We start from the raw sequence: 22,184 nt of genomic DNA on the forward strand, positions 1-22,184 counted from the left end.
CACAGATTGAGTAGGAGCAGGGTAGTTTGCACTGGATTTTTCTCTTCTGCTCTACTTCTTGTAAGCACTAGAAACGTCAGACTGGCAGCGTCACTCAGTCGCCCTGGGAGGTGGCCATGCCTTCTCCATGTGCTCCATGGTTGTTCTGATGAGATTATAAGTATCTGAGTCCCTAAACCATAGAGTCAACAACCCATAAGAAGTGATAACCATTGAGTCAGGTGTAATGCTGGGTTGAAGATTTTGAAACTGAGTAAATCCTGGCCACGGCCCTGGGAACCTTTTGTCTAGAGATAAGGCAGGGAAGGAGTCAGCTGGTACAAGTGCCGTGGAGGACCGAGCACAGGCCCCTGAGGTTCTCAGCACGGGCATTGGGACCTGGAGGAAGAGGCCTTTGGTTGAGCCACTTAGGTCTACATTCTCTCCATCACTACCCAATCATTTTTATATAGAAGTAGGTTTCTTATCACGTGAGTAAAATGTAGTTATTATTTTATAAAAAGGAAATACCGATAAAGCAGAAAACGCAAACGTCATAGTTGACACTGTTAACATTTGGATACGATCATTTCCAGAACAAAGTTTGTCCAGAGCGAGGACCGAAACTCAGATTAGACACGTAGAAAAGGGCATTTCCAGCTTCCCGGTGGCTTTATCCAGAAAGGCAAACAATCACCATCTACCATCCCTTGATCGCCCCATCTTCCATGCTTGCTTTGGTCAGCCTGGCTTTACAGCCTCAGTCCCCACAGGCCCTGACTTTCTGCTCATTTGAAAATACAGACTCTGACAGTTCACAGTTACATCATCCACGTGCCTGCAATATTGAATGGGAGAGAAGAGGGGAAGAGAGGAAAAGAGAATGGATCCCATTGGGTCAATCAAGGGCTAATCTGATTGATTAATCCATCCAACACAATGGATTGTAAGGAAGAAAGACTGATCTGCATAGAGAGAGGAGCAGAAAAGGAATAAAGAAGATGCCTGTCTACTCCTACCTATTATATATCAATCTATTTATGCCTGACATAATAAGCTATTTGGTGAGCTGAAGGAGTGGGAGAATGCCTAAAACCTACCTTGAAATGTAGGCTCATTTTATTGAAATGCACAGGAGCTAAGCCAGGCACCAGGATATGCAGCTTGGGCTCAGGGACATTAGACTGATGCTGGAGGAGGGCCTCTTGTTGGTTCCTGGCTGCCCAGCTAGCTTAGACCTGAAATAATCACAAAGAAACCATATTATTTAAATCACTGCTTAGCTCATTAGCTATAGCTTCTAATAGGCTAACTCTCACATATTACTTTATCCATCTCCATTAATCTGTGTATTGCCACATGACAGTGGCTTACCAACAAAGTTTTAGCATGTCTGGCTTTGGCAGCAGCTCCATGGTGTCCCTCTGACTCCTTCTCCTTTCTCACAGTATTCAGTTTCATCTTCCCTGCCTACCTAAGTTCTGCCCTTCTGTAGGTCCAAAGCAGTTTCTTTATTCATTAATGGTAATCACAGCATACAGAGGGAAACCCCACATCACCTCCAGTTTTCTGTTTAAATAAAAAGGAAGGTTTTAATTTTAATGTAGTAAATTACATATAACAAAACAGTTATCAAACAAGAATTACAGTTACAATATTTCTATTTACTTTATCTTTTATCATAACTAAGGAAAACTATAATTATAACTATCTATCTATTCTTCACCTCCATCAAAGACTCCAGAAGGATATAACATTACCTAAGTAAACAAGAAGTGCATTGTAAGCAACTTCCAAAACTCTAGAATTGACAGAGGTGTCTCGCTGCCTGGACAGTCACCCAAAGTTCTTCTGTACCATTGGGGCATCTGTCTTTAGCCCACAGGTCCATAGTATCCAGCAGACTTTTCCATGATGCAGAAAATTTCAAAGACAGTTCCACCTATATTGGCAGTTTGTCAGTCACTTTTTTTCTGTGTCCTGCAGAATATCTAGCAGACTCTTTCATGAAGCAGGAACCCTGAAGGATCATCTCACCTTTAGGCAAGTTCAGCAGTCATCTCTCTGTGGGTCCTGCATGTCCAGTTCATCAAACTGTCTAGGGAAGAGCAGTTTCTTTATTCATTAACCAATAAAAGCAACATACTATGACAAGGGCAGTTTCTTGCCCAAATGGCTAACAAACTCTATAAGGAGCCTCTTTGATGCCCATCTTCCTTTTGAAGTAGCTTGGTGTTGCCAGGATCAGATGTGTCTCACTATCATAAAAAGTCCTAATTTTTAAAACATTTAAATGCCATATTCTGATGGTCTCTGAAAGATTTGAAGAATACCTATCTAACTGAAACATATCTCTATACAACTAGAAAATCTAACTAATATGACTCCAAGCTTAACTACTACAGATGACTATCTATTAACTTATATTTCTTAATTATACATTACATTTTAAATGAGCTACATAAACACAATACCTTAGTCATGATCAGAAATACATATAACAAAATTGACCTAAAATTTATATCAATAAACCAAGATCCATACCAATGCAAAGTATTTTTTTTCCCCTTGTAAAACTCCATGGCTCCTCTTGGTGAGGCACACTTCCCTCTCGTTAGCTGACACTTTCAGGAAGGAAGATAGGTGATGTTCTCAGAGTCTCCCTACTCACGTCATTTGGGAGGTAGCAATGCATCTTCTCGCTGTGTAACTTGGAGACTTCATGACATTAAGCTTGGAGGTGTCACTGGGTTTTGTAACATGCACAAAGTTAGAAACAGAACCTCCTGTGCTATTTCCCTTCCCACCCTCTGTGTGTGTGTGTACATGCATGTATGTAAATGCTACTGTATGCAGGCAAATATGTGTGCCTATGCAGAGGTCAGAAGGCAATCTTAACTGCCACTCTTCCGGCACCACCCACCTTCAGGTTTTGTGTGTGCATAGGCACATGTGCACATTGTGTTTGTGTAGAGGATTGGGTATCTTATTTACTTGATCTCTATTTCAGGTTTTGAAATATGGTTTTTTGATAAATTTGGAATCAAGCATTTGGCAATCCCGAGGATGTTCCTGCCTCTACCTCCCCTGAGCAGCATTACAGGCATATGTGTCTGCATCCTGCTTATTTTATTTTATTTTTTTCTAGACAAGGTTTCTCTGTAGCTTTAGAGCCCATCCTGGGACTTACTTTGTAGACCAACTGACCTGTAACTCACAGAGATGCTCCTGTCTTTGCCTCCTGAATGCTGGGATTAAAGGCGTGTGCCACTACTGCCTGGCTCATCTGGCTTTTTCCCAAAGGAAATGCAGCTAATGGCAATGAAGCTTGGAGTTTTTAGCTTGAAAGAAAAGAATTTTTCTGTCAGAGCCACTTTCTAGTACCACACATTGCTTGTTTTGGTTGTAATTAAATTATTTTGTTTATTTATTTTTTGTGTGGACATTCTGTGTGTTTGCATGTTGCACATCATGGGCATGCCTGGTGCCTGTGGATGCCAGAAGCAGGTTTTGGCTTTCTAGAACTGGAGTTACAAATGACTGTGAGCTGGCATGTGAGTGTCGGGAATAGATCCCTGGTCCCCTGCAAGAGCAGCCTGTGCTCTTCACTGCTGAGCAATCTCTAGAGTCCACTCCATGGCTTTTTCTGAGAGCTTCTTCCACTGGCCAGGGCTTCACCAGGTGGGTGGGGCTGTCTGACCAGTAAGCCCCAAGAATTTTGTCTATTCTCATTCTCCCAGCGTTGGGTTTATAAATGCTTACTGTTAGACTTGGCCCCATGGGCCCTGGGGGTAAAACTCAAGTCATCACTATTTTCAGGCAAGCACTTCATCACCTGACCCATTTCAGCATACATAGTGTTGCAAATCTTAAAAAAAATAAATCTGTAATGGGGCCCCCAGTGCAGGTTAAAGACTCCTGTCAAGGCATCGGAACAAGACCGCTTAGGAGAAAAAGAACATTTTCAAGGGACAGAGTAGCTGCCCAAACCTAAATCTAACAGAGCTTTCTCTGAGGTCAAGGAACAATGTCATCCCTATAGTAATCTTGTTTTGGTTCCTTGTCCATTACGGTTTCAAGGTGGAGCTGACTCTGCAGTAACTATCACCGACTGTCATTGGATTGGCCACGTTCTGGAGAAAGAAAGGCCACACCTGCCTCCATCTCCTTTGGGGATCAAATAGAGAATCCATGTCAACCTTGAGCAGAAAAAAAAAATTCTAGAGACTCATGTGGCAACAATGACCAAGAAGGCTTCCCAAATGTGACTGAAGGTACAAACAAATCTGGGCCTCTGACCCTCTTTTCTGCTGGAAGAATTAGTGACCTATACCTTCGGATGGAAGAACAGGACAGGTACTGTCATTTCTACACAATTCATGCATTGTTCGGGGACCTTATTGTTGAGTGCTTTTCATATGCTGTGTCCCCAGGAAGATGGCTATCTCATCATAAGGTGACATATTACAGGGCACCGTTGCCTGTGCGGTCAATCATTGACCGTATCACCATTATGTTGCACAAGACTGTATATAATCCACATCCCCTGGAAGTATTAGGATGACTCTCCTGCACCTGCTGTGCACAACTGTGGTCGACGGGGTTCTCTCCTGCTTTGATAACTGGCAAGTTCTAGCAGAGAGGATTTAGGGTTCCTCCTCCCAAACATGAGTTCCTTAAACAAGGGGCACAGCTCAGACCCTGTTCAAGTGCTTGCCTGAAGGCACCGTGAAAAGACAGCACCCTGCTCGGCACCAGACTCCTTCTGGCTCCTAATAAACCAGAGAGCTTGTATTGACTGTGCAAAGGTTAAAAGCGTACAAACAAATACATGGTACAAAGAGTCACCTTTGCTCCTAAAATTGATATATTACTTCTTAATCTGATCATGTAGAACATGGCTCTTAAGCCAACACAGGACATGATAAAACCTGATACACAGAACAATGTACTTTGTAAAATAGATGATTGCAAAACACTTTGAATGTGTACAGCATTATATGGGTGCTTAATGATCACAGCAATTATTTTACAACTTAATTGTGGGAAAATTAAAGGAATAAAGTAGCTTAACAGGTTCAAGAATTTATCAGACTCTGGAGCACGAGAAAGATAAACTGGAGAGTTTGTAGTTTAACATTGCCTCCTGCCACTGTTAGACCCACAGTTAGACTTCTTCGTAGTGTTAAAGCTGGAGACTTGGGGCTGCATACTCGCTAGGCAAGCATTCTACCAACTGAAATGTATCTACAGCATGGTGGTGCCTTTTGTGTTGAGGATTTCTAAAACTGTAGTCATTGGATAACCGTGCTGGTCCTGGGCACTCTGTGAAGTGGACTGAAGGTAAGTGGATTTTGAGCTTTACTGTATTTGCCTGCCAAGTCTATTAAAGAAATAGCTTACCATATTGTTCAGTGAGAGTGCTTATGGCCTTGAGATTTTTATACCTTTGGTCTTTGGCTGCAATAGTTCATACATAATAAACTGAGATTAAAGGTGTTTTTTGTCATGATATGAATAATATTTAACACAAGGATTCCTGGTATCTACCTGGTAACCTTTGACCGAATCACTGAAATAATTTTTTTTAATTAGAATTTCATCCTACTTTGATGTGAGTTGATTCACTGCCTCCAACTGAAGGTTTGAAACATGTGCTCAGGCAGAAGTGCCTGGCATAATTTACCAAAGGACAAAGCTTGAGCTGGGTCTGGGGGCACAGGCCTGTGGACCCAATGCCTGGGGGAGACTGAGCAAGAGAATAGAAGTGCAAGCCCTGCAAGTGTTTAGGGAGTTCAAGGCAAGAATGAGTTCAAGACTAACCTAGGCTGAGTTGTCTCGCTATGTGCGTCTCTCACACACTGCCTTATAATAAAGATACTGCAATGGAAGACCACTTGTTTGTCCCGGCCACCCAGAACAGAAATAATCACACAGAAACTGTATTAATTAAATCACTGCTTAGCCCATTAGCTCTAGCTTCTTATTAGCTAACTCTTATATATTAATTTAACCCATCTCCATTAATCTGTGCATCGCCAGGTGGCAGTGGCTTAAGGGCAAAGTTCCAGCATGTTTGACTCTGGTGGGGCTACATGGCTTCTCTCTGACTCCGCCCTTCTTTCTCCCAGCATTCCATCAAGTACTCCCCACCTAGCTCTGCTCTGCCCCACCCTGCTCTGCTCTAGGCTCAAAGCAGTTCTTCAGTTTACAGAGGGAAATCCCACATCAAGATACAAAAAGAATTGGGGCCTTAGTTTTAATTTAATCCTCAGTAAGAATAAAAAGATACATAAAAAGTACCTCCCAAAAGATGATAATTAAATATTCCATTACATTTGGAGTTCAGATTTGCTGTCTCACAATCCTTTGCATCCATCCACCCAATGCGTATCCTTTTGAGGTAGAATCCCATATCATTTATCACTATTTATACACTAAAACTAAATGACTGAATTCACAAGACATTAGTTAAGAAAACATTTGATATTTCACCCAATCCTACGCATCTGTTTAGAAGTACGTTTGAGAGGCTGTGTTGAGTGGGCACAATTAACTAGTTAATGAACTCGCTTCCCGCTCGTCCTGGAATTATAATTGCTAACTGTTGTTAGTTAATCTAACGAAAGCCTTGGGCCTTTATCAGAAGCGTTAAGAGTTGGAGAGTGTTGGATGCCTTGAATTTCCTCACACTCAAGCCTTGTGAAATTTAAACACACTTGGAAAAATCTGAATGTCTTGTGAAAGCCTACTAATAACCTGTAATGGAAGCCTGAATCTAGTAGCAAAAGAGGGGAGCAGCTTTCAGGGTCAAAGGGGAAATGTAAGAAAGCCTGGAGGTAGTAATGCCCTTTGGGGTGGCAGCTGCTAGTTCAAACTTGGACCCACAGCAGTGAAGAGGTGTGTGTGTGTGTGTGTGTGTGTGTGTGTGTGACTGTAGCTGTATGCATGTGTACACAATGTACATGTGCAGATATTAGCTCCATGTGAGGCAGCTTTTTGGATTGTTCTGGAAGAGCGTTGTGTTAATTGTTTTTTGTTTGTTTTTAACCAAGAATGCATGCATGTACCACACTCCTTGGAAACCCTTGTTTGAAGAGCCTCTTGCCTTATTCTGTTTACTCCCTCCTCCCTTGCTCCCAGGATTCTCCTAAATGCCCAGACATTTTTACTTTTGTCATCTAAGCACAGGAGCTGGTGACCAGCACAAGCAGAGGCTAGGCAACAGCTGTTGCCAGGTGCGTATTTGTGACAACCCTACCAGCTGAAGGAACAGTCACCTTAGAGATATGCCATCGATAACCAAGGAGCAATTATTGCCCCAGATGGCCAGCCAGCAGGAGGCTCTGTGTTTCTTTTCTGTTTGACCAGATGCCAGTGGGGAGCCAGCTGTGTCTGGAACAGGCTGCATTGCAAAATACAGCAGTGCCCCATTGGCATCTGAGGTTGCAGAACACCTGCAGCAAGAGTCCATCTAGGTGTCAGTGGGATTAGTTTTCACACCCATACGTGAGGTAGATACCTGTATCTCAAACTTGGCAGCCCTCGCGAATGGACACCTATCAGGAGTTAAACACCCATATCAATTCCACCTTGTTCCAGGATTCTGACAGAAGGCATAGCCCCCAGAAGGCTCTGTTGTTAAGTTCAGGACTCTGTAATGTGCAGGGAGCCAAGGGAACATTCTCATTTATTCCAGGTCTTTCTTGTAGCTCATGGATGTGTGGTTTGTGCATAGAAGCAGCCCACCCAAATTCAGCAGCCAGGTATCAGAGCAGAGAGAGCTGGGCTGGACCTGAGGGAGCATGGTGTGGTATCCTGAAGGCTAGGCTGGGGGTTACTGAAAGAGGCGAAAGGCTTGTTGCATATTGAGGTGCATGACTCTAATCCTAGCACTTGGTGGGAGGTGGCTGACATGGGTGGATTAAGAACTCCAACCCACAATGGGCTACAGGGTGAGACCTCATCTCAAGAACAATAAAATCAACAACAGCAAAACTGGAATGAAAACAAAGAAAGAGTCAGGATTGATGAGGACCGGGACTGGGTCAGCTTGCTATGAAACCATTGCAGAGTTTAGATAAAACTGTCTCTCTACATCCAGGAGTATTTCCATGTTCCCAGACCCAATATCCGTAGGCTTATATACCATGAGACTTTAGTAGGTGGAGGCACATAGGGGGATGTGTGCAGGTTATAGGCAAGCACCCATTTGGCCTACCCACAAGGGATCTGAGTCTCTGTGGGTATTGATGTCTGGAGTCAGGGAGAGCTGGCACCAGTTCCCCATGGACACTGAGAGATTACTATGAATATATTTTATTATATGATAACACCCTTACATGATTTTTTTTTTTTTTTACAAATTCTGTTGAGGCACAAACTATATGTAGAGACCAGAGGATAACTGGACATTCTTTCTCTTCAGACACCACCACCTTGTCTTTAGAGACAGTCTCTCATTAGCTCGCATCTCACTGTGGCCCGTGAGCCCCAGGTTTCTGGTTGCTTCTGCTCCCCCAGCCGTGGGATCCTAAGAAGGGGCCACCAAGACTGGCTTCCTATGTGCACACTGGAGACTGAACTCAGGTCCTTATACTTCTATGGTGAGTGCTTTCCCTAAGTCCCCTATTGGCATCTTGGTTTTGGTTTCTCAGCCCTGAGAACTGCGAGAAATTGACTTTTAGTCTATTATCTTATAGTGAGCCAAATTATCTAAAAAAAACTATGGATGCTGAGATATAACGGTCATTCTTACTAAGCATATTCCCGACAAAAGGCTTTGTCTTGGTGCCAATGAGAATAAACCACATTGTGATTTTGCAACTTTACATGTCTGATTGCTAGAAAAATCTCACAGACCAGTTTAGCTTTCTTCTAATTCCTGCTTCTTCCCCACCCTCCAGATGCTTGGGGTCTCTCAAGACAGTCTCACCACTAAAGAGCCCTGCAGTGTTCAGTCTTGCCTTGCTTCTTGGTGACAGAACGTCCCTCTCTGAGAGTTGCCGCTTTGGTCAGGCTTCCCCCTCACCCCCAAATCCCAGTCCATTTGTACTAACAAGTGTCAAGCTTGATTGAATTCTGAGAATAATCAGAAACATGAAATTGGTGGAGGGGCATGGGCTTTTACCCATGACTTCCTTATGAGAAGAAACCTTTACCTGTGAGGCCTATTCCTACCCCAACCGTGGGATAATGAGCACCCGACTGAAAAATTCCTTCTTATCAACTGAATGCTGTGTATTTTCATTTTATGCCATTTTTATTCCAAAAAAACCTCTCCCCATCCCCATCTGCACTGCTATAACCCTCATAAAGAAGGTTAAGAAAAACGGGTATCTAGAAGCCTCTCATTGTGAGAAGCACCAAGCCCTCACCGTTTCCTTGAACACATGCTCAACTATTTCACACAGTAATGTATCACAAACGACCTGAACAAACAAAGGATTTGCCATTCTCCTGGCCTCTGTAATACAGTTGACCCACGCTGTATTTTCTAAGGTGAACTTATAAGCAATTTTAGTAGATTAAGACTTTTTTTCTTTTAATTTGGAGGCACATAATTTTCTGTTTGCACGCATCCACTTTGCCCTACCTAACTTTCGAGTCGGAGATCCACGGAATCTGTTCTCAGAATGCTGCAGGATAATTTTCTCCTCTATTTTAGCCCACCTCCATCTGAGACAATTATCTTTGACGTCTGGAGCTGGAGTCCATCTTTGCTCAAGAGGACTAGCCCATCCTGGAGGAATTTTAAGTGTTCTGCTGGATACGACTTGTACCGACACATGTTTATTTCCACAGCGCACCTGTTTCTCCGGCGGTGGGACCTCTCCGCTCAAGCCAGCCTCAAGCACAGCCTAAGCACAGCCCCACGCCTCCTCCTTCAAAAGAGCAAAAAATAGCCGGCATGTACTAACAGCTTATCCTAGAGCCCCAAACTATCCCAAGCGTTTTTATGTACATCATCTCATCTCGTCCCCACAGCAGCTTGGTAAAATAGCCAGAAGAGAAGCTTGAGGCTCGGAGAGACAAAGCCACTTGCTCGACGTCACACTGTGATGAAGCAGAGCAAGAAGGAAGCCTAGCAATCTAAGTCCGGGGTCTGAGTTCCTGCCTAAAGACGGCGGCGGTTATTTGTGTGGTTTGAAGGAGTTGAGGGCATTTGGATGATATCAGGTCTTTATAACGGCCAAGGCCTTGATCAATTCTCTATTACTGTCTTCTCTGCAGCTGTGAGGGGGCACACCATGCGAGGTTGTCTTCAACACCAACTACACATTGGCATTTCCATAAGGGGATGTGATAGAACATAATGTGCTATGGACCCTAAGTCTATGACATCACCTGTATGACGTGGTTACCCGCACACATCCATTCATGTCTACGCATCATTCAAATGTATATGTTCATGTACATGTATATACATATGAAATGTATATATCCATATGAAGAAAATTAATTAAATTTCATTCAGGGATATATGAAACCAGAGGTTAACGCTGTCTTTGAAGGGGGGCAACTTCCTGATAAGACAGGATGCTCCTGACTGCATGCTGCAAGTCCTCTGGGAATTTGAGTGTGTCTGCATGTATGTGTGTGCACATTTCCACGAGATGAATTCTTTTTCTTGCTACTCATGGCACTGTCCTCACAAATCTGGGAGTCACAGCAGGAATGCAGCCCGGAACTTCTGCTATGTAAGCAGCTGTAGATGCTTCGAATACCACTGGACATGTGATCCCGGGCTCACTATAAATTTACCCCTAAAAATAAAGCCACAAGTGACCGAATGGCACTAAGAATTCGTCACTGCAATGCGTGAATGGAATGTGCCAGGCTCTACCTCAAAATTCCCTTTATAAAAAAGACGGTTATAATTAAAACCTGAAAGAAATACCTGAAGATGCTGTGTTGGAGTCAATGTGCTGGACTTTTTGTGAAAAGAATGCTACTGTTATTTTAAAGGAGAGATGGACAGAGAAAGGACTTCCATCACTTCTATAGCATTGGAAATAGGGTGCCATTATTACATCACCAAGGACTGCATCCTATAAAGGAATTTCAACTGGACTCAGGCTTGGTACTCCGGGAGGGTTTTGAAGACCGAGAGGCTCTTGGTTAAGCTGTTTGCCATGGAGAGAAAAAAAAAATCATGTCTAAAATTTGCATCACAGCTTGTGGCAGAGGTTAGCTTGGCGGTTTACAACAGTGAATAACCTTGCGGGAGTGTCGTGCATCTCACGCTTCCAAAAGTCGGTGTCAACCATGAAAGTCGTGAAAAAGCGAAAGCCCAACATGAGGGGAGAAAGTGGGATTCCTGAAGGCTCTAACTTGCCTGTGACCTGCCCTTTCTTCTATGTCTGGAGGAGCATGGGGTTCAAGCCCAAGGACCACTTTCCCTGTAACAGTCTAACAGGAACAAAAGAAGGAAAGTGTGGAAGAGAGGAAGAGATGGAAAGGGAGAGGGAGATGGGAAGAGGGAGACCGAAGGGAGTGACAGAATGAAGACAAAAGAGAAGGAAGAAGAAAGGAGAAAAGAGGGAAAAACAAACACTAGCCAGCACTTCTAAAAGTGCCAAGCAGCTCTTAAAGGCTTCCATGGTGCTGTTTGGGAAGGAGAAGGGGGCCAGTAGGAGGAGGATGGAGAAAAGGGAGGGAAATTGGAAGATAATTATCATCTAAATGGGGTTAAATGCATGTATGAAAATATCTATTTTGTACAATTAATACACACTTTAAGAAGAGAGAGAAACCTCCTGATTCTGAGTACACCCCAGGTAAAAAGCTTGGCCCATCAGAAAGAAAATTTGATTGAAGATCAATTTTTGGACATGGGAAAAGTGGGGGAGAGTTCTTAAAGCCACTCGAATTACCGGAGATGAAAGGTTAAGAGCCTTAAAGACCAAAGACTACATTAGCAACTGAAGAGCAAACACCATCAACAGAAACTGGGAGAAATTAGCAGAACGAATGTTAAATCTCGGAGAGCAGGAAAAGGAATTCATTTTAGCGGCCCGAAAGATTTCCTTTTCTCTGTGTTCCAAAATCAATTGTTTAGTAGATGGGAGTACTAATGGGTAGTTTCTATTCAGTTCTTTAAAACAAGCACACAAACCGCTGTGGGCTGCAAAGGGCAGAGATCAGAGCAGGTAGATTCTTGAGACAGTTACCCAGAGCTCTGCACTGTGTCAGGAGCAGTGAGTGCTTCTCCGAGGAATGGGGGTGCGCTCTGATCTGCATCTGCCTTAATCTCTCATGAATCAGGTTTAAAACCACATACCGTGAGCCTGGCTTTTGTGGCATTCTCTAGTTTCTAGTAGCTGTGCAGCAGGGTGGACCACTACAATGGGGAGAAGCCCAGGCGGTTATGTTTATGAATCTAGCATCAAGAGGACCTCTCTCTCCAGGTAGTGAATGTTACTCCTTCTCACTGTGGCGTTGGCAGGAAAAGGGGGTGAAACCGGAGCTCATCGCATTACGTGAAATAAGCCTGATTCAGAGACATATGTTTTCTACCATATGCAGAACCCAGACTCAGAATATGTGTGTGCAACAGATATGAAGTAGAAAGGGGACTGTGCAGGGAAAGGAGGGGACCTAAGTCAGCAGAGAGGGAAACAAATGAAGACGTGAGAGGGTAAAAGCATAGGCAAATACTGCATGTTCTACCTTACATTTTATACACACAAACACACTCCACGAGAGCAGGAGGACTGAGAAGCAAAACAACGGGAGGGGGAAGGGCCAAGTTAATGTAAGGGATAAAGATTAGAAGGGGATGCCGCACATACAAGTAAATGCCATAAACCAATGGCATTTAATGTACATTTAATAATGTACATTTAATAAGAATTTTTAAACCAGTATGTACTTTCTTGGCATCACAGAGTAAGAGGAGCATGGTTTAAACCTCTGTAAATTCCACAGCAAACATGATACTTAGTTCTACGGTCAGATCAAGACGAAGATTCTCACTTTTACCATGTCTATCCTGCTGCTGTTGGAAGTCTTCAGGATAAGTAGGTAAAAAAGAAGAAAAAAAAAAAGGCATCCCTCAAATGTAATAATTAATGATCAGATTTAGCAAAGTTGCCGTATCCAAAACTATTACTCAAAATCAGTTGTGTTTTTGTGCACTAATAATGAATAATCAAAAGAAAACCAAGAACATGATCCCATTAAGACAGCATGAGAAAGAATATAATACTTAGGAATAAACTTAGCCCAGAAGACAGAAGCATTTGATGAAACATCGCTGAAAGAAATCAAGGAAGTAACAGATAAAGACAATCCAAGTTCTCAGATTGAGTTAGTTGGCATTGTTAAAATGTCCACACAGCCCGAGTTAATGCCAGTTTTCAAAGAGTCCCTCGCAAGGTGCATGTTTAAAGACATAGGAAACAGTCCTCAAGTTCAAATAGAATCAGTGGTCTTTATGTTAAGTGACCAAAACAATGTTGAGAAAGAAAACCAAAACTGATACCTCAGTGCATCCTGATTTCAAAACCTACAAATAGACTATAATCCAAACAGTATCATATTGGCAAAAAGGTGGGCGTGTAAGCTAGCAGCAAAAAAAAAAAAAAAAAAAAAAAAAAAACCCAACAGAAATAAACCCTTATGTATCAAGTTAAACGATTTTAACAAAGATATTCAGTCTACCCAAGGTAGAAAGAATGGTCTCCTTTACAACTAGTCCTGGGAAAATTAGAAATACGAAGTCAAATGAATAATATTTGTGCATACTACAGGAAAAGTATCTCAAACTATATTATAGTACTAAACACAAGTCTTGGAATCACAAAGTTCCTAAGAGGAAACAGTAGAAAAGATTCAAAACATTATAATCTTTTTGGAAAAGACGCAGGCAACCACAGCAAAAATAGACAAATGGACTCTAGAAAACTTGAATCTTTGTGCAGCAAAGGAAAGAATACAGAGGAAGGCAAGCTACTGAATATGGGAAAGCATTTGCAACCACGTATTGAATAAGGTCTTGTCTGGCATATAGGATAGGCTGTTATAATGCAACAACAGCAACAAATAAAAAAGTAAATAAGTAGCAAAAAAAATATAGCAAACCGATGCAGCCATTTCTTCCAGGAAGTCACACTAATGGGGACCGAAAACATGAAAAGAAGCTGAGTTAATGAATGAAAAGGGAATTTGTATTCTGAGCATAACAGGACTGCTACACTCATGAACTCATGGTAGCCATGGTTGCTGGCACAAACCAGGGTTGCCGGCAGCAGATCAAGGCAATCAACATTCTAGTGGGGATTGAAGAGGGGCTTACAAACTCCACCGTTACTTGAGAAGCTGTTGACAGTTGATGGGGGTCTGGTTAGGTTTCCTTAAGGATGTGGCCCCTGGTAGGTTCACCAGGCTTCAGTGGATGGTAATAAAAATATGAATAGCACAAATTCAACCTGGTGGGTTAATCAAAAAGAAAAAACAAGAACACAAAGTTGGGAGTGAGTGAGCAGTAGACCTGGGAAGAGTTGAAGGTGGAGCTGGGAGTGGATATAATAGAAATACATCGTATGCATGTATGGAATGCTCAAAGAAATTAATAAAAGTATTTTTGTTTTTTTTAAATTTTTATATCCCAATCAAAGTTTCCTGTACCTCCCTTCTTCCCAGTTCCTCCCCCCTCCCCGTTACCCCTCCTCTCCTTCTCCACTGTCTGAGGATACAGGCGTCCCTTCCATGGAGATCATTCAGCCATGGTACATCAAGTTGCTGTGAGACTAGGTACCTCTTCTAAGGCTGGATGAAGCAATCCGTAGGAGGAATGAGGTCTAAAAGCAGGCATAAGAGTCAAAGACAAGCCCTGCTCTCACTGTTAGGAGTCTCATAGGAAGACCAAGTTACACAACTGTATGTATGTAGAAGACCTAGATTGGTCCCATGCAGGATCCCTGGCTGACAGTTCAGTCTCTGTGAGTCCCTATGAGCCCAGGTTAGTGGTTCTGTGGGTTTCCTTGTAATGTCTTAGCCCCTCTGGCTCCCATAATCCTTGCTCCCCCTTTTCTGCAGGATTCCCTACCTTTGCCCAATGTTTGGCTGTGGGTCTCTACATCTGTTCCTATTGTTGCCGGGCACAACCTCTCTGATGACAGTTGGGCTAGGCAGCAGTCTATGAGCGCAGCAGAATATAATTAGGAGTCATTTTATTGACTTTTTTTTGTCAGTTGTGTTGATCTGTATCCTAGATCTCTGGGTCTTGGCACCCAGGGGTGAGCTCCTTCTTAGGGTATGGGTCTCCAGCTGTGCCAGTCATTAATTAGTAGGTCACCCCCACAATTTGTGCACCAATCTTTACCCCAGCACATCTTATAGGCAGGACAAATGGTAGGCCAAAGGTTATGTGGCTGAGTTGGTGTCCCATTCTCTCCCCTGGCAGTCTTGCTGGTCACAGGAGATGGTCAGTACAGGCTCCACATCCCCCGTTGCTAGTAGTCTTACTGGGGTCCCCCCACACAGATCCCTGGGAGTTTCCATTCCTCTAGGTTTCTTTCTAACTCATCCCAGAGATGCCCTTGATCCCAGGTGTCTTTCCCAGTGTTCTCTCCCTTCATCCTCTCCCCTCCCGATCTCTCCTATTTCCATCCTGCTTCCAGGCCCCTCTCCAAGTCCACCGGCAATGCCCATTCTATTTCCCCTTTCACGGTGAGATTCATGGATCCCCCACTTGAGCCTTCCTTGTCACTTAGCTTCTCTGGATCTCTGGGTTGTAGCATGGTTCTCCTTTACGGTTAATATTCACTTATGAGGGAATACATGCACATAAAAGGACCTTGAAAAGGATTAAAAAAGGAAATGTAAATTTAAACCATAATGATTTATCAGCTCATATCTTAGATTAGCCGCTATCAGAGACTTAAGATATTAAATGTTGGTGGAAATGGGGAGGTAGGAACCTTTGTGTGTTGTTGGTAGGAGTATAAAATGGTATACCGACTACAGAAAACTATATGGCAGTGCCTCAAAAGATTTAAAATTGAGTTTTTATATAGTGCACCAATGTACCTAGGTGTGTACCAAAAGAGCTGAAAACAGTATGTTGATGAGGTATTTTCCCACCTGTGTTACTAAAGCAATAGTCACAATAGGTAGGAGGCAGAAGCAATGAGCATCACCAACAGATGCATGGCTAGACCAAATGTGAAGGCATATGCAATGAAATATTATTCAGCCGTAAAAATGAAAACCTGGCTGGTCAGTGGTGGCGCATCCCTTTAATCCTAGCACTGGGAGGCAGAGGCAGGCTGATCTCTGTGAGTTTGAGGCCAGCTTAGTCTACAGAGTGAGTTTCAAAACAGGCTCCAAAGCTACAGAGAAGCACTGTCTTGAAAAATGAAAAACAAAACAAAACAAAACCCTGGTATAGGCTGCAATGTGAGGGAACCTTCAAGACATGCTGGATGAAATAAGCTCATTACAGACAGGTAATAATCCACAAACTCATTCACATCTAGAGTCTGAAGGAACCAAAGTCAGAAACAAAGATGGGAAGTGAGCTGGTGATATGTGAAATGGGGGATGAGCTTTTCAGTGCATCTAGAGTTTCCGTGATGCCATTTGAAAAAGTTCTAGAGCTCTGGAGACACGAAGGGGCATGTGATCCACAATGCCTTCCTGTGAACTTAAATGCTTTTATGAGGTGATGTTTAAGACATGTTTGGGGCCATGAAAACAAAAAAGATATCCATATTTTTTTTTTGTAGTACTTTCCAATACAATTTACTCCTTCTTGGGGCTGTCAGTTAGCGTGTCTGACGTTTGCTGCTCTCTGGCTTCTGATCCTGTCCTAGTTAGAAAACAGTGTTTGGCTAAGTGACCTATACCTCTTACACATTTATGAGCGTGTATACAGCTGATGGCCTCTCAGTGGCCCACTTACCTACTCATTCATATAAACACACTTCCGGAGCCTGCGATCATCAAATGCTTGGCCTTGCCATCCTACATCGGATATTAATGAGCCTTCTGCAATTTTCCCAGAGAGTGAGGATACCTAATTAACCAGATAGTTGAGGACTGGCTCTTGCCTCAGGCCAGAGGAATTCACAGCTCCTTTTTTTTTTTTTTTGACAAGACCTTTTTCATGTTTGACCTAACAAATGCAACAGTCCCAATTCAAAAAGACTTGTCACTACTCAGACACTGCAGCCTTTCATCCAACTTAGTGAGATACAGACTCTAAGTTCTTGCTTTGTCCGCCATATTTGGCTAGCGATGACTTCATTTCCTTCCCGGTAGATAGCATACCCTAAAAAGTCACCTCTTCACTTTGTGAGCTAGTTGAACTTGACTTTTAACTTCCTTGTTACCTTTTCTTGATCTTGGTTTGCTTTACAGAGGCGAAGTTCTTAACGGTTGTTCAGAACCATAACATTTTTATTGTACAGAGAAGTTTGGCTTTTTTCAAATTATAGAGAGATCAGAGTGAAACACTATCCAAAAATATTTATAGTCAAAACCACAAACTCCCCCGTCCAGTCCTCAAGACCTGCTTTGCAGAGTCAATCACTGTTGGCCAACAACAGCTACGATTGTTTAAAAATTGTATGTATGGTTTCAGAGATACACAAGTTACACGCACTCATGAGAGAATACCATAGAGTCATTCTGTACTCTGATTTCTTCAATAAAAACATTAGGCATTGGATCTAAAGTTCCACAATGATCTATTTAATGGATAAAATAAATTAGTATTCTTTTGATGTATATTAAGGTCATTTGCATATTCTAGCTATCAGGGGGCATTTAGAATGTAATTTAAAAAGAAATTTCACATATGACTCAAATGCATAAAACATATCGAGGAAGCAATATGTAAATTTATCCTCAAAATCTAAGTCAGATATATAGAAACCCCTTCTTCCTTCTCTTCTTTATTCTTCCTCTTTCTCATTTTCCCTCTTAACAGGGGTTCACTAGATGGCCCCAGATGCCCTCAAACTCAGCCAAGGCGACTTTGAACTTTCAATCTTGCCTCAGTCACTTAAAAAAATGGGATTTGAATTCATGATACAGGTGATCTGGGAGGGGGGGGGATGACTGTGACAACTGTTGAGAATAAATGGTCCAAGAAGAAAGTGTGGGCACCTAAACCAGCTTTAAAAAAAAAAGGCACAGAAAAATTGGTAAATGTATATACATTCAAGTATATGCAAAAAAATATTAGCAACAACTATTTGTAGGTTTGTATAGGGGAAATGAATTGGCTACAAATATATGACTATGATTGATTTTTCTCATAGTTTGCAAGCACTGAGAATGGGGGCTGGAGAACTAGCTCAGGGGTTAAGAATGCCTGCTGGTCTTGTGGAGAGCCTGGGTTCAGTTCCCAGCATCTACACGGTGCCTGCAACTCCAGTTCCAGGGGATCCAACATCTTTAACCCCATGGTCTCCTCCAGGACCACGATGCACCAGTATACACTCAGGCACATACACATACAGTAAACCAAACCTTGGCTGACACCTTGTAAGGGCACTGGTCACAGCTGTGACCAGGTGGCACAGAAGAGGTTATTTTGTAGCAGCCAGGGTTTCCCTCTGCAGCACAGGAACCCCATCCTTGGAGCAGCGAGTTCAACATGCGGCATCTTAGTCCCTCCTAGACCGGGGCTCAAATTGTGCGCATTTTAGAGCTAAAAGGGAGGATACTCCATAAGGGCTTGATTATATAATTTTGGAAGTAGAATATGATTCTATTTTGACTCTTAAATTATTGTTTAGAAGCATGAACTTTATAGATACGTTAAACAGAAAATTCTCCATTTCCCAAACAGAAATATCCTTGACATCGTGGTAGAATGATTCCTCAAAGTCTTCTAAATGTTTATTTACTTGTTTATTTTTTGGCTTTTATGTGGGTAAGACCATACTGTCTATGTAATTTTATTTCCTGTTCAGACAAGCCAATGGTACACTCACTCATCTGAGTCCTATGCTATAATAAAGATGCCAGGGGACCTGGAGCAGTGTCATCATTAAGAGCCGCAAGCAGTCCGAATAGCCATTCGAGTCCTCAGGAAGGGAGACAACAGATCACCAAAGGTCTGCTTTGAGAGTCTCATTGGGTCTGTGGTTATAAAGGTTAAATACAGGGCTGTGGAGTGTTTAGCTTATTGTACTGTCTCAACTTGGAAGAGGGAGAAGAGAGACTAATAGTCACTTCCTTACTGTGCATACTCTCAGCCAGAACTCTTTCTGATCTGTCAGGGTTCCTCCAGGGAGGAAGAGTGTCTGCTCTTCTGGTGTGGTAGACTCCAGTCAGGAATGTCCTGATTCCACGTGACAGAGAACTCAGCCAACAGCGGGTTAAATAAACAGAAACTTAGTTTTCTCACATGGTAGATAAGACTTGTGGAGATGAGTGTCTGCTGACTTGGCTGCAATGGCGGATAATGGTAGTGACAGCCCTTTTGGTCCTGCCTTTTAGCCAAGGAGTGTATGGGCCCATGTGGAGGCCTAGAAATGTGAGCCTTTTCCCACATCGACCAAAGGCCAGGGAGTTGGAACTTACCCCTAGCTCCTTCAAGGTCATTATGCTTCTAACTCAAACAAAGGTCCAGTCCTAGAGGTAGGTCAGAGAGTTCTGCTCTCTCAAGGTTATTGTCAACAGGTGTGGCCAATAGGCAGACCTTGTGCTCCAGAAATAGGGAAGCAGATTGCTCGAACTTTGAGCAAGAGCCTAAGGATCCAATTAAGTTCCAGGCCTCTCTATGGAGATAACTTGGGATTCCACCAAGAGAGTGGTTTGCCTACGGAATGAGGTTTTTTTTTTTTTTTTTGGTATTTTTTTGGTTGAATCTTGGTTTATTGATAAACATTTAAGATCAACCTCTTCAATGCCCATCATCCTCTTGAAGCAGAATGGTGCTGCCAGGAGCAGATGTGTCTCACTGTCATGAAAAGTCTTTAGTTTTTAAAACATTTTAAATGCCATATTTGCCTACAGAATGTTTTGGTCGTGTGTGTGTGTGTGTGTGTGTGTGTGTGTGTGTGTACAACTTGTTTTGTTCTAGCAACAGAAGGTTTAACAGTGAATGTTGCCCGTGACCTTCAATTGGTCTGTTCATTTCCTTGTATCACATTAACGCAGTCTTTTGGAGTCAGGGGTATTTTAAGCAAGTGGAAATTAAAGGCAGGCAAATTTTTAGCACTCACTGGAATTCCCTCCTGATATTATCCTATTTGTTTCTCTGTTTTTTTTTTATTTTCATTTATGTCTTCATATTCTTTACTATATTTCTAAATCCCCATGCCTCTACCCTGGCCAGAGGTATTTTTGTCGAGGCGGGTCCCCGACAGTCCAAGAGCTATTTCTGAGGTAGGTTTTCATCTTTAGGAAATATACAGCTCTCCCATAAGGCCTTCCCCAACACCTGAATATTTCTTACTCACCTATGTTGTAGGAAAAATGAGAAGAAAAATACTTGACTGGCTGAATTGTTATATCACTCAAAAGTAGGGTTCAATTCTGGAGGGAAAAGGGAAGGTTATATGCCCTGTAGATAACTCATGCTGTCTTCCCGTAGGACAATGCTTATCCACCTCTGATGCTTTTTTTTTTTCCAAAGTGTGCTTCAGATAGGTCCTTCCTTAGTCTGTTGCCTTATGGCCAGGTGCTGTTGACCAGCTCCACTGGGAGCCTTGAATGGCTTAAGGACAGGCTATTAAAGGAAAATGGACATTCTTATTGACCTAGAGTCACCCATGTATTACTGACTCTCGAAAAAGACACCGTTTTTCACTTCATGCCACACTGAATCCTTACTGTTGTGTAAGGGCCTGTTTATGGACTTGAGCATTCTGGAGGCCACTGTGGTCATCATGAACAGCCATCGAAGAAAGCCATTTTCCTTCTCCTCACTCGTCCTTTGTAACCCAGCACCAGAGGAGTAAGCTCTGGGGAAAAGAAGAGGCTGTAAAAAAGCAAAGTGTGCTCCACATCCCCAGATCACGGAAGCTACAGAATAGACTGGGTGAGAGAGGCTTAGAGATTATATATAATTACATCAATGGGACCAAATCTCACAACCCCAAAGGAAGATGAATGGATGCATCAGAAAGCCTGATAACCTGTGGAATCAGACTGGGATCACTAAGGATGCTGTTAACTTGGTAACGCCAACCCTAAACCCTAATACTTGTCAATGTGACCCTATTAGGGTAGGGAGATTTTTAGCAAAAGCAGACAAGTTGACATAAGTTATAGTGAATCAATGCATTAGTTATGTTTCTTATTGCTGTAGTAGAATACCAGATTCAAGCATCTTAAGGGATGAAGCGGGGGGGGGGGGGTTTGGCTCACAGGTGAACACAGAAAGGAAGCCATGGTGGCAAGTGATAGGTTTAAACTCTAGACAAGTGGGTAACTGGGGTGCCTATTTAACACATCAGAGAGGACTTGGTCTTCACATTCTCCCAGCATCCCTCATTACCCATTACAGAGTCACCCTGGCTGGCATACTCAGCCCCTTCCCCGGGCTTCGTTCCCCCAGCTTCTCTGCTCCTATATAACCCAGTCATTTTGGCTACCCTGGTCTCTTGCTCTCTTGGCCGTTGCTCTTGGTTCTCAGTCTCCTGACCTCTTGACTTCTGGGTCTCCTCCCTGCATGACCTGGTTCAGTTTGCTGGCTGTGTTTACTTTGGACCTTTCTAGATGGTTCTGGCTATGTTCTCCCTCATATCTATAACAACAAACCTTCTCCTCCATCGTACCTAGGATTGTCATACCCTCATTTCATTTTTGCAGTCATCAAGAACTGGTCACACGGTAGCCCCTGTCATGAAGCAGAAATATAAATGGTGATGTTCTCCTTGTTTCTCATTATTTATTCAGTTCCAGACCTCAGGCTTTGGGATAGCCATACCAACATTTAAGGTGGCTCTTCCTACCTCATTTGACTTGACCTAGAAACTTCTTCACAGTTGTGCTCAGGGGTTTGTCTTTTAAGTGACTGTAGATTCTGTCAAGTTGTCAAACAACATTCACCCTCACAATGAAAGGAAACTCTAATCTGATATGCTTGGAGTCCTTACTGAGAGAAACAAAACAGGCCTAGGAATACACAGAAAGTATGATGTATAAAGTCAGAGACTCTTGCCAAGGATTCAATGTTTCCTACCATATACTAGGAAGTGGTGGGAAGGTTTACATCTATGGTCTTAGAAAGAACATGA

General features: G+C 42.7%; 1 long non-coding RNA gene across 2 annotated transcripts in view; it reads left to right on the forward strand.

Moving 5' to 3' along the window:
- The window catches only part of LOC126503167 (uncharacterized), a 31,492-nt gene extending 21,066 nt beyond the window's left edge, over positions 1-10,426 (forward strand). For both annotated transcript variants that reach the window (XR_007592195.1, XR_007592196.1), the window contains exons 2-4: positions 4,060-5,322; positions 8,408-8,585; positions 9,647-10,426. This is a non-coding gene — a long non-coding RNA (uncharacterized lncRNA). The remainder of the gene's footprint in view (positions 1-4,059; positions 5,323-8,407; positions 8,586-9,646) is intronic.
- Positions 10,427-22,184: the final 11,758 nt, after the last annotated feature.

This window comes from Alexandromys fortis, unplaced genomic scaffold (assembly GCF_014885135.2).
Source record: "Alexandromys fortis isolate MF-2015 unplaced genomic scaffold, M_Fortis_MF-2015_v1.1 scaffold_43, whole genome shotgun sequence".
In the NCBI taxonomy this organism is placed as follows: domain Eukaryota; kingdom Metazoa; phylum Chordata; class Mammalia; order Rodentia; family Cricetidae; genus Alexandromys; species Alexandromys fortis.